This window comes from Myotis yumanensis, unplaced genomic scaffold, assembly GCF_028538775.1.
Source record: "Myotis yumanensis isolate MYYU_CA2020_CCGP unplaced genomic scaffold, mMyoYum1.0.hap1 SCAF_3, whole genome shotgun sequence".
Classification (NCBI taxonomy): Eukaryota; Metazoa; Chordata; class Mammalia; order Chiroptera; family Vespertilionidae; genus Myotis; species Myotis yumanensis.
The window spans coordinates 6,485,710-6,505,640 of record NW_027223754.1 but is presented as its reverse complement, the minus strand read 5'-3'; the positions used below and the strand labels follow the sequence as shown (position 1 = coordinate 6,505,640).

The 19,931-nt window shown below is 41.3% G+C and overlaps 1 protein-coding gene across 9 annotated transcripts in view; it reads right to left on the bottom strand.

Moving 5' to 3' along the window:
- Positions 1 to 19,931, bottom strand: part of TENM3 (teneurin transmembrane protein 3) — a 670,243-nt gene that overhangs the window by 534,058 nt on the left and 116,254 nt on the right. The window lies entirely within an intron of this gene.

Below are 19,931 nucleotides of genomic sequence, written 5' to 3'. Positions count from 1 at the left end.
GATGGTATGCCGAATGCCGCAGGAGACACTCCTGGGAACATAAAATGCTTACCTTCCTGTCATGATGAAAGAGGTACTGGAAACCCTATTGCTAACGTTCAGCCAGCAAACAAAACACGATAATGATAGGAGGATTAGGGGCATAATTCCTGGCTCAGTACACATGCCTAAGTAGGACAAGATTTCACAGGAATTCTCCTCTGGCCTTTCTTTTTCTAACGACGGAGAAAGTTGAGGAGATCGCGGTGGCCGGCAGACAGAAGAAAGATCCAGTGCCTTTTTATTTATTTACTTTTTTTTTAAAACCTAAATCCGTGGACTTAACTGTGCTTAGCTCCCAACGCAGCTGTTCAGCCCTTATACACACACCAGATGCAATTTAGATAGGTGCCACCCCCCCTCGCTTATCTGGGGAAAGGAGAAAACATTCCATTAATCAGAAACTAATGCATAAACACCCTTGGGACTAAATGGAAACCACACTGCAAAGTGAGAATTAGTGTTTTCTGTAAAACATGAGAGAACGACATGTCAGAAAACTAGCCAAAGTACTGAAATAGTCACCGGCGTGGCGCAGGCCAGAAACGCCTGGCGTCTCCGCTGCCTGTCTCTGCCAGGGAGGATGGCAGGCCCAGCCTGACCGCAGCGACAGCCCTGTCTGTGCTCCAGGCTGCTCTGACCAGCTCCCAGCAAACATCAACCAGCCAGTCAACAAACAGACATTTAAAGAGGAGCTGAAGAGCCATGCATTTGACGGGGTGCCGAAGACACAAAGATGGCCCTTGTCTTCAAAGAGTTTACCATCTAATAAAATATTACCCAGGTGTCCAAAACATAGTGAGAAAAGCTATTTATGTCAAGAGCCACAGAGGAACCAGGCTCCGTGGGCCAGGCCGGCTCCGTCACAATTCCTGACATTGCCATCGCGACACAAAGGCATCCCAGACACAGGTGACCATATTCCATATAGACACTAACATTCCAACTTCATGCAATGTCCCCATGTCATGAAATATTATGCTTCTCATCATTTCTTTTCATCTATGTCAGAATGTAAAACATGTGTTTAGCGCAGAGGCCATCTGAAAAGGATGGAGGGCCATCCTTGGCTGAACCTTCTAAGCACAATCACAAAATTCAAACTATAATCAGTCAGGGAGGAACACATAGATCAGACGTAGCGTCTAATCTAAAACTCACCTATCATCAATTGGAAGACAACACGATGATTCTAACGATGACATTGACATGAAACCCCAAGACAAAAAGGGCTTTGACTCTTTGATGGCAGAGTCCCTGGCCAGTGGGCAGAGCATTCAGGGCACAATTCAGACAGGAGACTGGAAACCCATCCTGATTTCTCTTGCAATTGCGAAGCACGTGTGGGTCAATATGGTGTGAATGTAAATGAGCAGGCCCTGTTCCTCCTACGTAGGTGCCAAGCATCCTGGAAGGATAAACACATACCTGCCTCAAGAATTCCAGATAAAACCAACTGCACGACGTTTAGCAGCTGACACACCTGTGCTGAGGAAGGAGGACGTCCAATGAGATGACCTGTCGTGACATCTTAAGAGGACAACCTCTGAGATTGTCCCGTCATCACTTCGTGGACTTGAGTGGAAATGGCGGAAGGGACAGTGTACAGAGGAAATAGCTTGAGAAAAGACAGAGGGGTGGGAAGTACAAGGAGAAGTGAGCACTTTAAGGGAGAAGTGGGTAGTAGACAGAAAGAAAGGATGGATTCCTAGTACAGAGGGCTTTGGATGCTGCTATGAAAAATATGGACTTGGTTTTTATGCAAATGAATATCAAGAATTTCAAGCTCCTCTTAAACAAATGGAATTTCAGTAGAGCTGAAATAGTCTTTATAACCCAAGTTAAAGAGTACTCTGACCACAAAATGAAAACTTTCACACGCGACATATTTTTTTCCTAAAGTCATTCTGCCACGGCTCTGAGTAAAATTCAACATGAGTTTATAAGGCAGGGCTTAGGGTTTACATGGTCGAGCAGGACACCTGTGCATTGTAGGAGGGGGCCCAGCACAGAGCAGGTGCTCAGAAATAGGTCAAGGATTTTATATTAGCTTTTGTGCCTATGCCAATGGCAGGCACATGAAATAAAGTGTAATTTTCCTTCAATATAATATGAAAATTTGGGAGCCTCCCACCCGTTTTCAACATATCACTTGTGTGGGCCAATTGTGAATTATACCAGGGTTATTTCACTGGGAATAGATCGCCCTTAATTTTTTTCAATGAAAAATGTCATTAAGTAAGACATGGCACATGAAAAAAAAAAAAAAGAAGTTAGAGCTTAGCAACAATCCTGACATTTAAGCTTGACACCTCCCTGTGAATTCAGTTCTCAAATTTCCACGGGTCTGTAATTGTCATCAGAGAACAGTTATTATAAATGGATTCTTGGCTCCAGTTACCCTGTGAACCTGTTCCATTAGGAGCCATATGCAGTGAGGTGCTTAGAGGACCTCCAATTATAACCCCCCGAGTGAGGGGCCAGGCGCTCGCCCGCGGCCAGGTGTCAGGGCGAGCCTCCAGGGCTCCAATATTTGTTCAAATATTTGTGTGTTGATTTTTGACAGTGTTATCTGAGTTACTGATGTATACTCAGAGCCATACTAAAAATACTGAAGAATGTCGGAACTGTCCGAGAAAACTAATTTAGGAAGCATTTGGTGAGCTAAAATGAATGTTTGGAGGGAAAAATCTAAGGACCAAAATGAGGAAATAAGTTTCTTTTTCTTTAAACTGGCAACTAAACTTAATTTCTGTTAAGCATATATGCATACAATGATACATCTGTAGAAATAAGAAACTGTGATATAGATCTCACAATAGAATAGTTATTCATCTTCCCCTATCATTAGTCACTTTTAGTGATTATTTCTAAGGAAACCACCAAACAGGTTGTAAGGCTAATCAACATCCTTAAAACAAACAAACAAAACAACGAAAACATCGTTAGGGTAAAACTCACAAAATTGTACTTGCAAAGATGCAGATGCCTGCGTACCCACTCATAAATGTGGTTCCATGTAGGCGAGATACTCCTGGACAGAGAGGCGTTGGTACCGCCCAGGTCTCGATCAGACCGCCCGGTGGCCAGGCTCTGGGCAGGCCACATGAACCCACTCGTGCAGGCTGGCGCGTGGCCACGGACACACGTGCTTTCTAATTAGCAGGCATGACCAATTATGGTTCTTCAAAAACCGCAGTGCACACCCTTCAGACCACCAAAGACGCCCACTTTTGAGATGTGTGTGTGTGTGTGTGTGTGTGTGTGTGTGTGTGTGTGTGTCGGGGGGGCGGTGAACTAAAACAGGGGCAATGCCCAGGGATCCTCAGCAGGGAGCCTGGGAGGAGCCTGAGCGTTTGCACCCCACACAAGGTCAGTCTTTCATCTCAAGGTCACGTGCCGCACAGTCGCCAGGCCTGGTTTCCTAATAGTTCTTTGCCTTCAACTGTTGGCTTTCTGATAGGCATTCATGCAAAAGCACACCTCCCAGCCTGTCCGGCTGGGCACATGGTGATGGGGTGGGATTTAGAGTTAACACCTCCCACTCATTACTAAGTCTACGCAGCAAAGAGGGTTTTTTGTAGGAGACAAACGGGTAAAGCACTGGTTTTCTGGGGACATTTGAGCAATCAGGGTCACTTAATCTAGAAAAATCTCACGAGCTAGAGTTACAGTCTTCCAGCACCAGGAGAGGGAGGCCACCAGCGTCACACATCAAAGTCACCTGTTGCTCTCTATCACGGGGCAACAAGAGGTAGACACTGAGGTGTCCCAGTAAACTTAGGGGCGTAAACACAGGTAACGGGACTGGAGTAATGGATTGAGGCCTTACATTTAACAGTTCTCCATCTACTTTAACTCAGAGTCTTCCAGCTTTTACCTAAATATGTGTCCCCCTGTAATATTTAACAAAATCCTCTCTTAATTATACAGTCTTTAAAAAGAAGAACTCGTGGGCATGGACAACAGTGTGGTGATTGTGGGGGGTGAGGAAAGGGGAGAGGTTGAAAGGTGGCACAGAGGGGATAAATGGTGATGGAAAATAAAATCAAATAAAAATTACAGCCCAGCCGGTGTGGCTCAATGGTTGAGCATCCTATGAACCAGGAGGTCATGGTTTGATGCCTGGTCATGACACATGCCTGGGTTGCAGGCTTAATCCCCAACGTGGGGCGTGCAGGAGGCAGCCGATCAATGATTCTCTCTCATCATTGATGTTTCTATCTCTGACTCCCACTCCCTTCTTCTCTGAAATCAATAAAAAAAATTAAAATTGAAAAAGATGTTTATAATCAATGAAGTTAGGGTTTCACATTGACACACTGACATGACATGTAGACATATGACGAGTATGGTGGATGTCAGTCCATCTGCAAACATTCATCGCAGCTCTGGAGCCTCAGCAGGGCCTATGCTGTGGGGAGGACCACCAGCCTCGCCCCAAGGGGCTCTCGTACCTGCAGACTCAGGCTGCATGGGACCAGGCCTCCCTCTTTGCAGTTAGAGTTCTGACACCTGACCACTTGATACTGTCAAGTTATTATCCTTCATGTCTTGTCCCTTTCACTTTTACTCACTTGTTTAATTATAGGCAAGAGCTCAGCAGCTCTCAAAGTCATCTCAACCCAAATCAAAATATCTGCCTGCAGCCATTCTCTACAACATGTAGGTGAGGCCCCCTGCGGTAGGTTACACACCTGTAGGGGACCCGAACAAGATTTCATTAGGGCATGGTGTGTGCTGAGAGCTACTGAGCCCCTTCTGGGTGTTCAACTTAACGTCGGAAGACGACCTGAATACTAACAAGCGTCTTTAGGCATCCTCAGAGTTCAAAAGAGGCATCTGAATATGGAAACTGAGGCCCAGGGAGTTGAATGAACCTGGCTAGAATAGTGCATGTATTGACATAAATTCTGAGTTAGAATGAAATTTCCCTGACTCTCCAAAAGTACTCATTGTATTTATCTAACTGTCAAAATGCCTATAACAAATAATGTGAGGCAGAAATATAAAATACAAGTGCACATATGTTATGCATAATATGCAACACGATACATAACATCATATTTGGTTGTATCTCACTTTATCTCCCCTGCTTTTTGGGACTCTCACAATTGTATTTTGAAACAAACTTTCAGAGGTACACGTTTAAGTACTGTATTACAGTACAAAAGAGTCTTGGAAACACAAGCTTAATTTTTGGTGCTGTTTCACATAGATTGTTGTTAACATGCCACACGCCGTAGACACTTAAAAATACTGTTTAATTTTCTTTAATCCATTTCGTTTTATGGATCTAAAATGGCCATCAGACAATAATACAGCAGTTTCCATAAGGAATAAATTGTCACTGCTTGACAAAAAACTCTTTTTATGTGAGAAGAGGGAAATATAAAAATGTCTGTTTCATATAATTATATTAAAAAATGTGTTAGTATGTTCTCTGATATTACAGCTGTTAGAACATGGTGGTGTTTTTGTTTTTTTAAGCCACTGACTTAAGAGCTTGCCTTACCTGTCTCATTTTTTTCCTACTTAATTTCTGTTCAACCAAAGAATTCTTTCCCGTTATGGCTCCTACCACTGTAGTCGTGCCTGTGTAAAACGAGCAAGCCCATTTCTGAGCTCACTCCTCAAAAAAGCGGCGGGAAAGGCAAAGAGATTTCTAAAGACAGTTCTTTCCTATTGAGGTGTTATTCTTCACTTGAAGACAGGGGGCCAACCATGATTCTCCTCGACAAAAACTGACATCTGCTACCCAGAGAGGGATGGGGTTCCGGGGTTCCTAAACAGAGTGGTGGGACCTTTTGCAGATATTACCAAACTCGGTTCCATACGGAAGCTTCTGCTGTCAAAACTTTTCCGCAGGAGTTCGAATAATGGTCTTGCTTTATGCTTTTTTATTTATTTATTTATTTTTAATTCCTCACCCGAGGAGTGAGGGCATTTTTTCCATTGATTTGTAGAGAAAATGGAAGGGTGGGGAGAGGGAGAGAGAGAGGAACATCGATGTGAGAGAGACATGATTGGTTGCCTCCTGCTCGTGCCCTGACTGGGCCTGGGATTGAACCTGCAATGGAGGTACATGCCCATGACCCGGAATGGAACCTGAGACGCTTCGGTCCGAGGGCTGGTGCTCCGACCACTGAGCCACACCTGTCAGGGCCTTACTTCATGATTATGATTATCTGTTGAAGTGTTTAAAAAAGAACTAGAATAAATGTAGAATCTTGTCTTTTCTTCAAAAGATTTCTGTTCTTGTAGTTTCTCATATGTATTTTAGATTTTGTTTATACTTTAAAATGCAGGTTTTTAATGAGTTTTCCTTATGTACTTTGTAAAGTTTAAGGGCCATTATTTTTAATCTCTCTTTTTTTCATTTTATACTCTGAATAACTGTTTTTCCTTTTCAAGAATAAGGGAGGCAAATCTGTTTTATTAAATAAAACAGTCAAACAACTGCTCTTTTTACACTGCAATTGCTTCACTATTTAAAAAATAAAAAGGCAAAGCACAAAACTCAACTAATTACATTTATTAAGATCGAAGGAAGTGGCGCTATCTCTGCCAATACCTCCCACCTCCACCCTCTCGCCAACTGCCTGGATATTAGGAAATCTGGAGTCATTATTCAACAGGGTAGGATCCTGTATAAATATATCCAGTGTTTGTGAGATGCATTTGTGTTTCCTACCCAAACTATTTGAGCTCACATATACAGAATTTTTTTAAAACAACCATCTCACTGACATGAATTGGCACTCAGTTAAGAAAAATATAATGACCAATATTGATCAAGAAGCCAAAATAATTGGTTGTTTGGGGACCTATTCATTTTGTACATGTAGATGTGGTTTAGCTTCACTTCCCAGTAAATAATATGCAATAAATATAACAAGTTCCAGTGAAGTAAGTAATTGTTACCAAAAACAAGTAAGTAATCTATTACTAAAAACATAAGCCCATGCCCTGGCTGGTGTTGCTCAGTGGCTAGAGCATCAGCTCAAGCACAGAAGGGTTGTGGGTTCGATTCCCAGTCAAGGGCATGTATTTGGGTTGCATGTTCGATTCCCAGCCCAGTCAGGGCATGTGCTGGAGGCAACCAATCAATATGTCTCTTTCACATCAATGTTTCTCTCTCTCTCTCTCTCACTTCCCCCTCCCTCCCTTCCATTCTTTCTAAAATTAGTGGAAAAAAATCCTTGGGTGAGGATTAACAGAAAAGAAACAAAAACATAAACACATTTTTTTCTTCAAGGTAAACTTAATGGCACTGATCAATAAATATTAGAAGTTATTGTTTCAAAGAGGTAAATTTTATCAAAGAAATATTTCAAACAACTACACATTTCAAAAGTGATTACATATCAATTTCATCCAAATATTATCTCTTGAACTCCTAAACCAACGAACTTTCTCTACCTTTCAACAGGTACTGACAAAAAGTTAGCACGAGTGTTTAATCTACTATGTACTGCCTACATACGCACACATACCCATGCGCGCACGCGCGCACACACACACACACACATACACACACACGCATAGGTGTGCACACCTGCAGAAAATTGATCATCATCATTCTTGAAGTCAAAAACACCATTTAACAAAGAGAGTTTTTCTTTTCCTTTAATTAATTGCGCCATTTCCCCATTTTGGCTTCCCCCTATAAAGGAAGCCTAAGTATGTGCTTACAATTATAGCAGTCCAGGCTAGAATCCATTACTTTAATGAACTTACAATGAGCAGAAAAACCTAATGTATGGCAAATGTAGCTCTCTTAATAGAAAAGCAGATTTCTGAAGGCATTTTCATTTTCAAACTAAGCTGGACATATTGGAGTCAGGTTTTTGCATTTTCTATGTACAACTGGCATTTCATTTTGAAGCACTTGAGCACATTGCAGAGTGGATGCACTCTCCCAAGAGGTCAAGTTTCACTCAGTGAATCCATTCAATATGAGAAGCAGGAATTTCCACAGAGGGGAGGGAACTGCCTTCGAGTCAGCTGGCACCCTGTGCTTCAGCGTCTTGCTCCGAGTGCTGGGACCAAATGCACAGGCTGAGGGCTGTTACCAGGCCTGGGACCAGGGACGGCACCCCCAGACACTGCTTAGAAAAGGCTACTAAGCCAGCAGGGGCTGGAAGCCTCTGTTGTCTGGGTGAGAATGGACGTCCTTTATTTTTTTTCTTTGTGAGCTCTTCACTCACATGTTATGTCCTCAAAATCAGCAAAGCCAGACTCGGTGGGACTCCCAAGGCCTTTGATCAGCTTCCCAGGCAGTCCAAAGAACAGGTCATTGGGAAGAATATGCAAACCAGTTTCTGCTCCAACAGTGCTAATGCTAAGTGTTTGAAAAGATCTCTGTTGATGCCAAGGGGCCATCAACTTAGGACTTCGTTCAGTTGCTGATCAGAGCACAAGTTGACACTTAAGTTAATGGGACTGAGACAATAGGTTAGATTGCTTGAATGACTAGATAGATTTTTAAAAAGAGTAAACTCAATGATTTGAAAAGGGATGGAAGATACCCCCAGCTACATTCGTGCTCCTTCCTTTGACGGCTTCTGTCCTGCTTCCAAAAAACTGAATAAAACAGGCGATTTCTCACGACTATAACAAAGTCATTTTAGGTCAAGAAAAAAATAAGATACACTAATGTTGTCATTCATCAGAACCACATAATTTCAGTGAGGGTAAGTTGGTAGTTCAAACCATACTTCCCTCCAAATAAGACGAAGAATACTGGGTTGTATAGGACAAATAATAGAAATAGGCTGACTCTTTATTTGGGAAAGGTATGTTTAAATTTTAAAACACACTTTAATATTTCAGACACTAAAAATTTGCATGAAAGCCATAAGAAATCCTCTCCTTTTCTAAAAAAAAACAACAAAAAAACCCCCACAAAAATCAACTCAACCATGTATCCCTTCGTAGTTACAGTATTTTCAGCATCATCAAATCTATTTTATTAAGTGTTTACATCTGGGACACAGTGATCATTTCTAGAGAATTGGGGGACTTCCATGCGATATCGTCTTGCTTCTACATCAAACTGTAAACTGTTTAAGGAGAGCAGCATCCCCAGGAACCCTCCAGAGACCCAGTGGAGTGATTTGCATACTCAATAAAAGGACCTGATTAACTTCTATCCCAGAAATTTCAGTCTTAGAAACGGAGAGATCTACTGGGAATGAACTTGTAATAACCTTCTAGTACAGCCTGTTTAAAAGTCTTTGCTGCACAAAAATATTCTGCTTGTCTAACCTAAAGCACTCTCGCTGTCATCTCGAACCACTTCTTATAATATTGAACTTTCTCCAGTTGAGGACGCAAACGGCTGGTCAGCATTTTCACAATTTAGAAAACATTTATTTTGGAATAATAAAATAGAGCTACCTCTTCTATATCAAAATGAAAACTTATAACTATTGGTTTTTCACATCAATGTGGCAAACTACATTTTTAGTTTTAATATAGAACATATTTTCAACTTGAGTAAACTCAGATATTGGAGGATACGTACAAATTTGTACGTATCCTCCACGTAATTCTCCACTAAAACTCAAGTAAACTAGATGAATGAAAAATATGTAAGATAAATGCATGTTGTATTAACATAATACCATCTAAACCAGGTGTGTTGCTTTTTCAGAAACAATCCCCACAATCTTGCCCTGCTGCTTGGGGCAGTTCTGTAAATGTGCACATGGCTCAGGACATGGTAAGAATGAAAGTGCTGATAAAAAATGGACATGTGTTATCTGGTCTCTTGGTACATTGAACTTCCGTTGAAATAACCAGAAAAGAAGGAAAGGAAATTATCCTTCCCCAATCCATTCCTTATCATTCTTGAGTTCCTGGGAGAAGAAATCATTTCTACCAAAGTAGTCCTTGATTTTGCAACTGCATATTAATGAATTATAACCAAGGAAGAAATATGTACGAGAACCTCTGTCTCATTCTTCTTGAGCCGGAGGGCAATGGATCCTCTAAATAATGGGTTTAAAACAATGCAGCATTGCCCAGGTTGGCTTTGTGGTGATTAAGGTCGCTTTCATTATTCCCCAGGAAATTCTGGTTTCCCCTAACATGCACTTCTAATCTTAGGAAACCCAATTTCATTCTTAATTTTATCCATACTTTTCAGTTGTTAATACTATAAATTCAGTGTTCAACTCTCATCTAATATTCTCATCTAATTGATGGTTATTCCTCCTAATTGGAATAAAGATTTGGGCCTATAAACTTGTGTTATTCATTTTACCTTATTTTTCTATATATTATAAAAATCAACCAACTCATTTAATTCAAATTCCACAGTTTCTTAGCATTTCCTTTAGTGACTAATATTGTTTCTTTTTTACACTCTTGAAGTGAAAATGTTTTGGAGAAAACAATAAGTCACACGTCAGGAGATTCATTGCTTTGAGTTGGGTTTACGCTAAATATGCAAACATGTTGGTGGAGTCTAGCAACCTGATTGCACCATGGATTTCCTTTTTCACTTGAGTCATTTAACACCTCAAAATGTTAATAATGCTATTTATACAGATGAAAAGTCTAGGAAAATATATAGATTATAATTAATAAAATTGCAGAATATAGTGACTGTCTTTGCAATAAGTCCTGGTTTGCACAGGAGTAAGAGTCGCTACAAAGTCCAATGAAGTGAACTAAATGTGCTCACCTCTGGCTGGAATGGTGAAACCCACTGCTAGGTTGTCATGAGGGTCTCATGAAACCCAATATATCAGCACACTGACTCGTGATATATGTAGTTTTAAGTTATTCCATTCTGGGTCACACTTATCTGAATACCTTTTGAGTTCAATCATTTTTTTTAAAAATTAGAACAATTTAATTAAACAGGAAGATGTCTGTGAAGCGAAAAGAGTTTGTCCTGGGTCTTCCTTAGCTAATCATAATAGACTAGCGCAGTGGTTCTCAACCTTGGCTGCACATTAGAATCACCTGGGAATCTTTTTAAAATCCTCATTTCTGGGCCTCATTCTCCGGAAATTCTGTTTCTTTGTTACTAATGTTGTGGCCTCGCCCCATAACAAAGAAACAGAATTTCCGGAGGATGCGGCCCAGAAATCAGGATTTTAAAAAGATTCCCAGGTGATTCTAATGTGCAGCCAAGGTTGAGAACCACTGGACTAGCGGTATTGTTGGGTTTAAATTATATTGCATGTTTGCGGTACTTGAATGACTTTAAAAATCAATGATAAGCCCTAGTTGGAATGGCTAAGCGGATAGAGCATCGGCCCTCAAACTGAAGGGTCCCGGGTTCGATTCTGGTCAAGGGCACATATCTTCGGCCCGGTCAGGATGTGCGGAGGGCAACCAATCGATGTGTCCCTCTCACATGAATGTTTCTCTCTCTCCGTCTCTCCTCTTCCCTTCCACTCTCTCTAAAAATCAATGAAAAAATATCTTTGCGTGAGGATTAAGAAAAATAGTCAGTGATAAAATAACTAACCACGTATCTTGTAGGTTCTTTTTTACACATACACTCTCACTCCATCCTCCCGACAGTCCTAGCAGGGAGGCATTTTACGGAGGTGGAGACTGAGGCTCCTAGAAGCCCCCTGCCATGGCCCCATGGACAGGAGATCCTAGGTTCAGAATCATGCTCTTGAACATCACTGCTTTGGTGGGCAAGCTCTTACTGCTGTCATTTGGAAGAACAGATCCCCGAGGCGCACACATGTGGTCCGTCACCCTGTGTAGAAATACACTGTGCCTGAACCTGAGCCATTCCTAGGACTTCCCACCACAACGACCCCTCGTCGGGTAATCTTATTTTATTTTCCCATTTATGACCCTTATCCAACCAACCTCCTGGAATGTCTACACTGACACCAAGAAATCCAGGCCTACCCGTTGTCTTCACTTTATCACCCCGAATTTACTCTCTCCTTCAGAAAGGACAGAATTGGATACTTAAAAGTTCAAGCTTAGGAGGAAGTGACCAGATGATATTAGACAAAAGTGACCAGAGATATTAACATTTTCATAGGGAGTAGTTCATTCACTCCAAATAGGAATGAATTTCCACTGGGATAAGTTAGGCATCACAGAATAATAGAAGCGGCTCTTGAAGGAAAGGGTTGCCCTTCAAATGGTATCATATCCCCCAAACCTGCCCTTCGTTAGAACTAAGTCTGAAAGATCCCTACCCTCTCTCCTTGCTGACTAGGAAGGCACAACTATCCAATTGCTAGTGTCATATTTTTCATCAGCAAGAATTCCTCAAAGGGAGAAACTGAATTTTATAAATGTAGGTCAGGCTTTCCTAGATCAGTCAGATAATCGTTTATACCTGAAGATACAGACACATGACCACTGATTGATGTTTTAAACCCAAAGGACATGCTACCTATTACCTCCATAAAAATTTTTAGAACCAAATTAAAACAAACCAGCAAAACATCAGCCAAAATTGTAACGGGATATGTACCACAGCTGACTTGTTTTTTAATGAAATGGTAGTGGTGCTTATGCATTCTACTATATTTTTACACTTGTAATGTGATACAAAAAGAAAGTAACACTGAACATAACTAATAGGACAAATAATATAACAGATATGACATAACCTGACACAGTGAGACACAACTGCTCTAAATGCAGGAAGCTGATCTTACACATAAATGAAGTTACCCTTTTAACTCAACTGTCCTGTTGGCTCTGTTGAAAATCAGCTAAAAGTTTATTTTAAGTAAACACCTTCCGCAGGGTCAAGCTGTTGGAATTTTATATTATACCATGGAATTTGCTTCCAGAATATTCCATCCTGCTACTTTACATTTTTTTTTAACAGATTTGATTAACTTTATGAAAAGGTGGTCAAATCCTGACCACATTAGAGGTTCAGTTTTGATCCCAGCACTAAGACGGGTTTTGTTAAAAAGCTGAGCTCCGGAACCCCCGCAGAGAAAAAAGAGGAAAAACAATTAAAGACTCCCGCAGGAGGCCCCATCTTTTGGCAGAAGATTTGGGGAACAGTCTCATTCATATCCAGTCACAGTCACACGCCTTTTAAAGGTGTTAGTTTAGTGAGCCATGGCAGGGCTCTGCTTTTCTATTCTTTCTTATTGTTAGGTTCAAGGTTCAAGGGAAACAGTAAAGAAAGAAATGAAACAGTCCTGATAGTTTAGTGACACAGAAAACTTGCTTGCAATTCCTGAGAAAGTTGTTTCATTCTCCAAAGATCTTCATTGTCTGATGCGTTAGTTGGTTTCTGGGTTTAGATCTGTTTTAATGTCACAAAACCGACTCATTCATACATCCATGTAGACAAGAAAAACAAGCTATAGCTGCTAAAATGCTAAAAAAAAAAAAAAATGCATCAAGAAGTCTTCTAACGTGAAATGGTAGCCAGGAAGGGATAAAAATAAAGTAAAATAAAAATGAACACACTGATGTGATTTGTAAAGGGGAAAAACAGTAAGATTTTACTAAAATGCAAGAAATCTAGATTGTGTTATTTAACAAATTTAATTTCTACTAAAAATTCTGGGGGAAAAAATGGCTGTTATCTAGGAGTCCAATAAAAAATAATTTGTATGTTACAGGCATACTGAATAATATTGAAATCAAAAAGTCCTGACCATTTATTCACACAGAATGACTTTCTGAAACTTACCCAACTTAAAGTCGTGTAAACAGTGCTCTTTACCCTCGTGTCTGAGATGTAATCACCTCCTAGATGTCTGCTAAAGTAAGACGTCCGAGTAGGATCTCAAAACTACCAAAGTGTAGCGGCAGATAAACATCACGTCTCCGCTCTTGGGGAAAAACAGAGGCGAGCAAGGCAGACACATGGCTGAGATTATCACCCTCCATTAGTATGTAACTAAATATCAACATTTTCAAATGCAAGTCATTTAGTAAAAGCCAAAAAAGAAAAAAAAAAGGAAAAAAAGGAGTCCCCGAAAGCATTAAAGTGTTAGGAATGAAAATAAACTTTTCAAAGCAGCATTTTCCTAATGCAAAGTTCACATTCTTTCAAGAAGAAAAACCCTTCGATATATTTTTTTTTTTACCCTGAAAGCAGGTTTTATTTAAATTTCTAGTGTGCATGTAACTGAGACTATTAAGGACTCCAATGTTTACTGAAACATTTAAGTAAATACTTAAAACACACTGTAATTTAGTGACGTGGGTTCCTGCCCATAAGACGCCGCCGATGCTCTCGAACCTTCTGGGGGAGGAACACAGACGTGGGTCTGAATGTGAGGCTGGAAAAATGGACCAAGGGGGAGGGTTTCTTGACTGCGCCACAAACATATTCAAAACTCCCGTAAAAGTCTAAAATTAAGGAAGCCTCTTCTCCCATGGTATTACATGTGAGGAGGTTTGTATAGCATGATTTTTATTTTTATCTATTTTGTTTTTTATTAAATGTATTGGGGTGACATTGGTTAATAGGATCGTATAGGTGTCAAGTGCACATTCAATACTTAGAAGACAGAGTTCACATTAAAAAACAACTCCCTACTTCACACATACACACATGCAAAGGTGCTTTCTGAACCTGAAAGTTGAATCAAAGGATTAGGTGCACATATCCTGTGAGAAGTGACGGTTTCTGCGCGGAGGTTACTTTGAGATTTGTGGTACCTTTTGTTGTCCGGTTACATAAATTGTCATGAAATATTACAGTGCTGGGATGTTTAATAATTACACTGCTTTAAAAAAGTCCAGCTGTATTCTATATGGCTACAAAGCATGCAGCAAGCATTTTGAGGCTGGGATACAGCATTTGAATTAAGAAGTGCCTCTGCAGTCTTTTTTTTTTTTTTTTTTTTCATTCCAGCGGTGGGAGTGAGGAGTTTTTTTAAATTTAATTCAATGGAAAAACAAGAGCAGGCCCTGCCAACCGCTCTGGTTGGGGTTCCTCTTGGCCATCCATGCCCGTGGAGAGGCCTGAATGAGGGGCCTTACATAAATGGCTCCGAATGAAAGGCAGCCCCCTGGTTAATCCCAGGCCCCCGGTTTTTGGAGGGGGCTGTTGCAATCCTGGACACCTGGCTTTTGAAAGACCACCAAGAGAATAAGGAAAAGGGGTCCTGAAAGCTCTGTGAAGTGAAATCTGACTGAAATACAAGATGTACATGTGGTTTTGCTCGGTCATTTTTACAGTGTATTTTACTTAATACAAAATTCTCACCTTGAAGACACTCAGCTGTTCCTTAGTCAGGGAATACTTAACCTAAAATCACATAAAGAACTCGAGTGAAAACGAACGATATCACTCACTGCTTCAAATACACACTCTGGTCCGTGTCTGTCCGTCCGGCAACGACCTTGCTTTTAAATATTTGGAATCTAAAATATACAGGTACATATAGATGAAGTATTACAACCACATCACTGTGCAAGAAGCTGATCTGCAGAAATTAACTAGAAAAAAAATTTTCAAATGCCTAATTGGTCCCAAGATAAAACACGGAGCAGTAATTGTTTGGGAAAGGTTGGAAGCCTCACAGATACTATAGGAAAATGATTATGAGTTATTTTCCTAAGAAACTAGTAATGCGTTCAACTGTTAATTTTTAAAAACCATTTAACTGAAATACTACCCCATCGCTCTCAAAATTACTGTCATTAAATTTAGAAGGGGAGCAAATATGAGAAATGATCAGGCCTATAAAAAAGAGATCAACCAAAGAACCTACAGGCATATATGCATAAGCCAAGGCCACAGACAATAGGGTGGTGAAGGCCTGGGGCAGGGGCAGGCTAGAAGGGGCCAATGGGATGCGGAGGAGGGACATCTGTAATATTTTCAACAATAAAGATAAATTTAAAAAAAAAAAGAGAATTCCTGAACAAGCAAGACACAGGTTTTATGCCAAGTTGATGTATGTATTTGTGGGTCCATATTTCTTTAATCCCATGAAACTCTTCCTTGGGGGTTGGCACTGTCACAGGGCTTGAATCACTGCCAGAGCCCCAGGGAAGAGCCACCGTGTGGGGAAGGCAATGATCTTTCTCGGGCCTCCAGGGAGCTGGCGGTCAAATTTATAAGGCAAGTTCCATCCCTGGCCCACATAATTCTTTAGTGAGGCAGTAGAAATTGACGCCATCTATCTCAAAGAATAAACGTGGGCAATTCTGTTACCTGAATGTTCTCAGCCGCCACAAATCTTGAAGGCTTTTGGGGTTATTAAAAGGCACAGAAGTTTGAGTTCGGGATGTCTGATTCGATCATTTGTTTGTTGACTAGTTGATATAGACTGGGGCTCTGTTTGGGAGGAAGGATCCTAATGAGAAAATTCCACTCCTGCCCGTGGGCTGCTGACAGTCTGTTAGAAAGATACACACCTTCCACCTACACGAAGCTCTCAAAGCGTGTTTTAACAGGCACTGACTCTGATCAGAGCAGAAACGTATACCAAAATGTATACATTATTGTACGGAAGTCTGTCTTTTGCCCATAGATTAAATCCTATGCCTTTCTTGTTGGCTCCTCTGAACCTCAAAGCTTGTCACAAGCAACATCAATTTACAAAGTGTTGACAGAGTAAAAGAAAACACCTGTGCCAAATATTTTTTAATTTTAAATTAAAAAAATTCCTTTTTCATTTCCATCATGATTTCCAAGATCATGTTATAATCACTTAATTTGAGAATTTTCAGGGTGTTTTCATAGCAGAAATGTCTGCCGAATACAGGGTGATGGGGTGGGGGTGGGGGGGACAGGGACTGGAGACCTGGTTCCCTCTGTGGTTCCCTGGGTCATGCTGAGCAGGAACTCCAGACACAGCGGGCAGAATTTGTAAGATAAGTTGTAGATTGAGAGAATGGAAGGGTTTGGGGTGCCTTCATCTGGCTCAATCATCTACATGTACATTCAAAAGAATCAAGCTTATCAGTGGGTCTCAGTATCTTACTCTGATGATGGGATGGTAGCACCTCATACAAGCTGAGGGGGAACAATGAGAATTTATTAAACACCTGACCACCAACACCAGCCACACGGGAGAGAGCCCTCGGCTCCCAGCTGGACCCCAGCGGGGTTCCCACAGGCCTCATCTGACTCGTGATTGACTCTCGTAGGCCGCCTTTTCCCGGGACACCTTGACGCTAACCGTCTTAACCATCTCTACATTCCAACACCTCTCCTGCCCATCTCCTAAGGCTTAAGTTAAGTAACATATCCAACTGCAAACATATACATGTGAAGAGTTCTGCCAGCTGTAAGACACGACTTAAATGCCAGCGATTATTCTAACAAATGATTACTGCAGTTTACTTTAGAACTCATGATTCTAAAAGAATATTCACTTTTAAACCGAAGAATAGTCTATGTATTCATGTATACAACCTTCATCATAAATCACACTTACTGACTGTTAATTATGTACCAGGCATGATTCCGATGTCTTTATAAGTAGAAACACTTAAGCCTCACTACAAACCTACGAGGTAAGTACTGTTATTATCTCCACATAGAAGATGACACTGAACCACAGAGACTATGTGAGTTGCCCACGGTCATGCAGGCAGCGAGTGCTGAAGCTGTAAGTCAAACACAGGAGCTTCATTCTGGAGTCCACAATCTTTTTTAAAAAATATTTTTTTATTGATTTCAGAGAGAAAGGGAAAGGGAGAGATAGAAACATCAATGATCAAAGAGAATCATTGATCAGCTACCTCCCGCACACCCCCACACTGGGGATCAAGCCTGCAACCCTGTCATATGCCGTGACCGGAATTGAACCATGACCTCTTGGTTCATAGGACAATGATCAACCACTGAGCCATGCCAGCCAGACAGGAGTCAACAATCTTAATCACTATGCTACACGGCCCCTTAAAAGTTTCATTTGTATAATCGCTCATTGTGGTAACATCACCTATGACATGCCTACTGGAGACCAAGCCCTATGCTACCCATTGGGCCTTGTGTGTATGAGGATACTGGTCTCACAGTAAGTGGCCTTAGAGCATGACATTCATACTGGACATTTCACAAGCCCTAACTCATCAACAACATGGACTGTAGTTAATTTTGATGGAATAAGTCATTCACCGAGCAGCACAAAATAGTTGAAGCTATCATATTCATTAGCTGTTGGACAGGGAGTCATCATGTCAACTATGTAGGCAAACTCTACTCAACTATGTAGGCAAACTCTACTCCCAGAACCGCCGAGGCACTGACCTGGGGCTCCGTGAGCACCCACAAGCACCCACGTGCACCCACGTGCATAAGACATGTAGAGGCACCCCGGCCTTCCTTGGAAGATGAACCGACTTTTCAAATGTAGGGGCTCTGCAGACCCACGGCCTGGCACTTCCTCCACGGCCCTCATGAAGCCCGGGGCTCAGCCTGCACTGTTGGCAATGGACACCTCACCCGGACCCTATGTCCCTGGTCCAGGAGAAACACCGACAAGATAATAGCTAGACGCTCTCCCCTGCTGTTACCGGCTCTTTGGCAGAGAAAAGAGTAGGAGGGTCTTCTCTCGAGTTATTTTCAGATGTTTTAAGTAGGCCACGCTCCTGTGGGCCTCTGTACTCTGTGGCACATCTGTGCCCGCACTCTGAGGGACTGGTCTTGATTTTAGATTATGCAGTAAGGAAAGAATGGCATGCAAAAAACCATGGCACGGAATAGTTCTGCGTGCACACTAGCATGTTGTGGTTGGTAAATACATGTACGGGGAGGGCAAAAGTAGGTTTACAGTTGTGAGTATGCAAAACAGTTCATTCTTATTTATTAATTAATTATTGTATTATTTTCCATAGGAACAACTCTAAAGCTACTTTTGCCCACCGCATATATAATTAATGCTAATTAACTATATGCATTTATATATAACATATACTTATGCATTATCTATTTATATATTTAAATTAGGCAGAGCACATATTTCTTTGTTTACTAGGTATATAATTATAAATCTTCATAGTCATTCATTCAGTAATATATATTTAAATTAGGCAGACCAGAGGCCTGAGGTAATAAAGGTAAAAACAAAACATGCTAAAGCATGAGCACTGGTAAATCAACGGAGCATCAGGGCTTGGCCCACCACCAATGACATCCTATATAATAAAAGGGTAATATGCAAATACACAGAACGGTGGAACAACTGGTCGCTATGATGTGCACTGACCACCAGGGGGCAGGCGCTCAATGCAGGAGCTGCCCCCTGGTGGTCAGTGCCTCCCACAGGGGGAGTGCCACTCAGCCAGAAGCTGGGCTGACAGCTTGTGGCTGTCGAGTGCAGTGGTGGTGGTGGGAGCCTCTCTCGCCTCTGCAGCAGCACTAAGGGTGTCTGACTGCTGGCTTAGGCCCACTCCCTGCTGTCAGTCGGACATCCCCCGAGGGCTCGTGGACTGTGAAACGGAGCAGGCCAGGCTAAGGGACCCTCCTCCCCACTTTCCCTCACCCTTCAAGTGCACGAATGTCAGGCACCAGGCCTCTAGTTCTTAAAGAAAAATGCCACAGGAGGTTGTGAGGAATCACTAATAAAATTAATTTCTAACATGGTGAAAAAATAATATGTTTATGATCATGTTCTCTGCCTTCAAGTGCATTTTGTGGATGTTGCCCTGGGCCAGGTTCTTGCTGGACAAATGTAATCCTCGCACCTTTTAGACACAGAGAATGGACTGCACGTTCATCAAGCTGCCTGCTCTCTTTAAAGAGTTTCTTCCCTCCTTACAGGCAGTGTATAACACATTAGATAGATATCCAGCCGAAATAATGAAAATGTCAATACTTGTCATAAAACTTTTCAAAAAAAGGAAAATGAGTGGAATAAAAATGTGGGGTTTTTTTTCTTTTCTTTTTCTCCCTTTAGACATTCTTTCAATTAGAAAGGAGACCAACCTTAAATTATAGCTACCAATTAATTTTTCTG